This window comes from Phyllostomus discolor, chromosome 5 (assembly GCF_004126475.2).
Source record: "Phyllostomus discolor isolate MPI-MPIP mPhyDis1 chromosome 5, mPhyDis1.pri.v3, whole genome shotgun sequence".
Lineage (NCBI taxonomy): Eukaryota > Metazoa > Chordata > Mammalia > Chiroptera > Phyllostomidae > Phyllostomus > Phyllostomus discolor.
Window position 1 is genome coordinate 102,148,830 of NC_040907.2, and position 6,143 is coordinate 102,154,972.

At 35.3% G+C, this 6,143-nt stretch overlaps 1 pseudogene; it reads right to left on the reverse strand.

The window, feature by feature from the left end:
* Nucleotides 1-1,426: 1,426 nt before the first annotated feature.
* Nucleotides 1,427-1,827, reverse strand: LOC114497002 (annotated as a pseudogene).
* Nucleotides 1,828-6,143: the final 4,316 nt, after the last annotated feature.

Sequence of the window (6,143 nt, forward strand, 5' to 3'; positions counted from 1 at the left end):
TACACAATTCCAGAGGCCAACATTAACACTGTGTTCTAGATTTGTTTCAGAAGATAATATGCACATGGAATACAATGTGAATGGTGCCATATAAAGCTGTGCAACTCAGCAGAACTGTGGAGAGAAAAACTTACAATAAGTTTCTAACAGTGAACCCATCAGCTAAAATACATTTCTTCTGAAAATAAATTCAAGACTGTCATTCAACATCTTAATTTCAGTCATATGTGGAATCTAATGAACAAACTGAACAAGCAAAATAGAGACAGACTCATAGAGAGCCGGCTGACACCTCTGGGGCAGGGTGCAGGCAGGTGGAGTGATTGAGCAAAAAAGAAATAAAAAGATAAAGAACTCATGGACACAGACAACAGTGTGGTGATTGCAAGGGGTGGGGGGACGGTGGAGATATGTGGGATAAATTGTGATAAAAAATAATTTTTTTAAAAAATAGAAAAGGGCTTATTACATTGCAATTCTTCTCCTTTCTCAGAAAATGTAGATTTATATGGAATATACCCTAGGCAAAGCAAGTTAGGCAACTTTCACCAAATTACTGCCATTCATACTTGTCTTCAATTTTTAGGTCTTGATATCAGTTCATATCTTCCCCTTGTACAAATCCAGTTAACCTCCAAAAAGATGTGACATCTCTGAATAATGAAAGTTCCATTCAACATCTGTCATTCAACATCTTAATTTCAGTCATATGTGAAATCTAATGAACAAACTGAACAAGCGAAATAGAGACAGTCTCATAGAGAGCAGGCTGACACCTCTGGGGCAGGGTGCAGGCAGGTGGGAGAGACTGAGCAAAAAAGAAATAAAAAGATAAAGAACTCATGGACACAGAAAACAGTGTGGTCTTTCCATATATACATATGGAAAGATCCTTTTACTTTGGTGGACACGGAGCATGCAACAGTCCATGACTGTTAAAATGACTTAAGAGAAAGATCCAGGAGGCCTGACTTCTCCCTGTGGCGCACTTTCAGAGCAGGGTCCGGGCAATAGGTCCCGGTGGAACTGGAGTCAAGGCCAAGTCTTTAAGGTAAGACCAGTGGACAGAATTGGGGAGAAGGACCCCACCCCAGTCACCCAGCTGCAACAGGGCTCATCTCTAGACACTCGCAGATACACGATGATTCTCTAGAGGTCTGGGGAGCAGGAGGAGGGGTCTGGGGTGGGGTGGGGGCAATGAGTAACAATGTTGTTTTTTAAGAAGCATCTACCAACATCACACTATTGAGTCTGACGTCCCCTTTAACCATTGCTCGGTACATTTTACAGCATAAATAAAGACGCAAGGAAAATATATCCATTGGTTCCTATGAGGTTGAAAGTGGTGTGCTTGGCGGGGTGTGGAGGGGCGGGCAGTGTGCTTACCCGCAGCAGGCGGGTGAGGAGCACACAAAACAGGAGGCACCTATGGGGAATGTGAGTCTTCAGTGTCCTCGTGCATGTCCAGGCTGTCTGTCCGTGCGCCTTTGCAAGCAGCGGCGGGGGAGCCGAGCTCTGGCCCTCAAGGTCCAATTGCTCCTGGTCTCTCTTTTTGGCAGAGTTCTTTATGTCCCATTGCTGACGTAGGTAGTGCAAAATGAGGTTTGTTTTTTCTGTCACTATGATCTGTTCGGATGGGAACTCCCGCGTGGGCAGGTAGATTGAGGAGCGTTGATTAGAGGCTTTAACACAGTCAGCATGAAATCAACCAAAATGGCTGTTGTAGATGGGCAGTCCTTTCAAAAAATCTGCCATCTTCTGCTTCTTCCGTAGCTGCCTCAGCTACCTGCTCAGCCACCACCGCTACCACCACAGCTGCCATCTTAGCTGCCACCACACAGTTGAAAGTTCCAAATATTTTACCTAATTACATTTAACTCTATTTCTAACATTAGATAACAGTATATCTTGCTGTTAGATAATAATAAAATTATTATATTTTAATAAATTATAATTATATTTTAATTATTATAAAAATACAATTTTATTATTAAAATAAAAGCTGTTTTAGTTTCTAAGCAATTTGAAAGAAGCAAATGAACAAACAAGCACTAACCTTCTAGAAATTCTAACCAAGAATAATTTTAAATAAGAAGGAGAAAGAAAATACATGCTTAATGACTAAAACAACATAAAATTTAAAAGTATGTACTACTTCCCCAAATTTTGTTTCTTTTTAGCAGTCTATAAAATTTTGGTTAATTCTTTGGACAATTAATTATGATTAAGACTTACATTGATAATATATGGTTCGATAGCTTGAGCAGTACTCCTCAGCAAAGCCATTACCAAATTATATGTTTTTTGTTTAAATTCTGAACAACATAAACAATATCTACACATAAACATACATCTTCAGTTTCTATTTTGATGGGGTTACCTATTCATATGCAAAGAGCTGATATCAGTATGATGCTGGATTTCCCATCCCATAAACGGTACCAAATTATGCAACATATTTGTCTTTTTTATACTTTTCAGTCAACTGTAATGATTTTCAACATAAAGTTCATGCAACTTTTTGTCATATTTCTAAGTAGATCAAGTCTGTGTGAAGCTATAGATGAAAAAAAATTAACTATACCAACAGATTTCAATATATTGATCTTATAACTGGCAACCTTGCAGAATTTTCTTATTCTGGTGACTTGTCTGTACACTTTTTTGTTTCCTACACAGGCAGTCATATCATCTGCAAGGAATTTCAGGGTTTTTTTTATCTCTCTAATTCTTTTATCTTTTGTTTGTCTTGTTTAATTCCACGAACTTAAGGCCTCTAGTTAAAGGTGATTAGAAATAGCATTCTTGCCTTTTTCCTGAGTGGAAGTGAAATCTTTACAATGTGCCTTATTTCAAAAAGAATGTTTCAGCATTTCAACATTAAATACAAAATCATACATATTCCTATCATTTCAAGGAATATGATAAGGAATATTAAAATCTGCTAAGAGTTTTTATTATAAATTATACTGAATTTTATCAAATGAACTTTTTCTACACATATTGATATTTTTTCTCTTTCATCTACTAATTTACACAAATATCTACTGGTAACATTTTCTAATGTTAATCTACCCTTATTCCTAAAATTAAGCCAATTTTGCTCATTATCAAAATTATACCATTCTAGATACTATAATTATTTTATATTGGATTTATGTCAGATACTATACTTTAAATTAAATTAGCCTATGATTCTCCTTTCTTGCTTGATTTTGTCTAGTTTCTCTATGAATATTATAAGCTTATAAAGTGAATTGTGGAACATGCCTTCCTGTTCTATAATCTGGAACATTTTCTGTATTTAGAATTATATGTGCTATTTAATGATTAAGAGAAATCTCTTTGTGATGAGTTATTTTTATTTTTATCTTTTACAGTTGTTCCAATTATTTCTCCCTTCACCCCCTTCCGCCCAGCCCAGTCCTCACTTCCATAGTCAATCCCCACCCCATTTCCATGTGTATGGGTCCTTCATATATGTTTCTTGACCAATCCCTTCACCTTCTTTCAAACAGCGCCCCCCACTCCTCCCCTCTTACCACTGTCAGTCTATTCCTTGATTCCATGCCTCTGGTTCTCTTTGCTAATTAGTTTATTTTGTTCATTAGATTCCTCTTGTGAAATCATATGGCATTTGTCTTTCACCACCTGGCTTATTTCACTTAGCATAATAGTCTCCAGTTCCATCCATACTGTCACAAAAGGTAGGAATCCCTTCTTTCTTTCTGCTGCACAGTATTCCATTGTGTAAATATACCACAGTTTTTTGATCCATCCATCACTGATGGGCACTTAGGCTGTTCCAACTCTTGGTTAATATAAACATCGCTGCATAAGTTCTTTTGAATTTGTTTTGGTATTGTTAGAGGACATTCCCAGAAGTGGAATTGCTAGGTCAAAAGGTAGTTCCATTTTTAATTTTTTTAAGAAATTCCATATTGTTTTCTACAGTGGCTAAACCTGTCTGCATTCCTACAAACAGTGCAGTAGGGTTCCCATTTCCCCACATCTTTACCAGCACTTGTTTGTTGGTTTATGATGGCTATTCTGACAGTTATGAAGTGGTATCTCATAGTGGTTTTAATTTGCATCTCTCTGATGGCTAGTGATGTCAAGCATCCTTTCATATGTCTCTGGGCCCTCTGTATGTCCTTGTTGGAGAAGTGTCTGTTCAGGTCCTTTGCCCACTTTTTAACTGAATTTTGTCTTCCCGGTGGTGAGTCATGTGAATTCTTTCTATATTTTGGAGATTAAACCCTTGTCCAATGTAGCATTGGCAAATATGTTTTCCCACATGTTGGTTCTCTTTTCATTTTGATAATGATTTCTTTTGCTGAGCAGAAGTTTTTTATTTTGATGTAGTCCCATTGTTTATTTTTTCCTTTATTTCCCTTGCCCTAGGAGATATATCAGCAGAAATATTGCTACATGAACTATCTGAAATGCTACTGCCTATGTTTTCCTCTGGGACTTTTATGTTGTCATGACTTATATTTAAAATTTTTAACCATTTTGAGTTGATTTAAGTGTATGGTATGAGTTGGTGGTCTAGCTTCATTTTTTTTTTGTATGTACCAGGCCAGTTCTCCCAACACCATTTATGGAAAAAAACTATGTTCACTTCATTGTATGCTCATGCCTTCTTTGTCAAATATTAATTGACCATAAAGGTATGAGTTTAATTCTGGGTTCTCTATTCTGTTCTGTTGATCTATGTGTCTGTTCTTAGCCAGTATCAGATTGTTTTGATTACAGTAGACTTGTAGTAAGTATAGTTTGATATCAGGAATTTTGATCCCTCTAACTTTGTTCTTTTTTCTCAAGATTGCTGAGGCTATTAAGGGTTTTTTATTTGTTCTACATAAAACTTTAAAATATTTGTTCTAGATCTGAGAAATATGCCATTTGTATTTTAATAAGAATTGAGTTGAATCCATAAATTGCTTTGGGTAGTATGGACATTTTAATAATGTTAATTCTTCCAGTCCATGAACATTGTATATCCTTCCATTTATTTGCATCTTGTTCAGTTTCTTCTTCAGTGTTCTATAGTTTTTTGAGTATAGGTCTTTTACTCCTTGGTTAAATTTAGTCCTAAGTATTTTTTTTATGCAACTGTAAGTGAAATTGTTTTCTTAGTGTTCCTTTCTGATAGTTTGTTATTGGTGTATATTTTATATTATGTTATGTTATGTTATTGATAACATCTCCCTTTTCTGATTCAAATTGTCAATGGTATGCCTGTTTAATATAGTTTTCAAATTGTAAATTTTGGGGTTTTGTAGACTGTCACTGTGTTTTCTATTTCATTCATTTGTATTCTTCATTTTTTCTTTTATACTTTTTATATATTGATGATGTGCTTATAACTTCTTGAATTGGACACTTAGGTAATAAAATTCTATTAAAAATGTTTTAAGTTGCATCTCACAAATTTTAATATGTATCATTTAAATTATTATTAAATATTTTATAATTGCCATCATGATTTTTCTTTGACAAGTTATGATTGCTATGAAGTTGTTACTCTTATGTTTCACATCCTCAATGTTCCTATGAACTGTTAGACCGCTTGATTTATAATCACTGGGAAACATTAAAATTGCCCACCAAATTGTAAGTTTCTTTCTTTTTATAATTCTTTCAATTTATGCTTTATATATTTAGAGCCTATGTACACACAAGTTTAGGCATCTATGTGAGAACTAAACCATTTATCATTTTATAATTTCCTTCTTTACCCAGTAAAAACTACTATGTCTAATATTAATAAAAGCTGCTTCACTTTTTTTTCTTTAATAGGTTGTGCCTTAAAAGACTTTTTTTTCCATCTTTTAGTTTCAACTTTTTAGAGCAGTATTTTTGTTGTTATGTCTTGTTAACAATGGCCAGCTAGGGTATTTTCACTCTAATCTGATAATCTGCCTTAGCAGTAAATTTAGTCCTCTCCACCCCAGCTGCGACTCTGCCCCTCCTACCAGTCTGGATGAAAGTGTCTTCTTTAACTCTTTGGTTGTTGGACTTCCATACAGTTCGATTTTCTGTCAGTTCCGGTTGCTTTTGTTTTCAAATTGTTGTTGTCCTTCTTTTGGTTGTGTGAGGCATAATGTGTCTACCTACGCCTCCATCTTGGCTGGAAG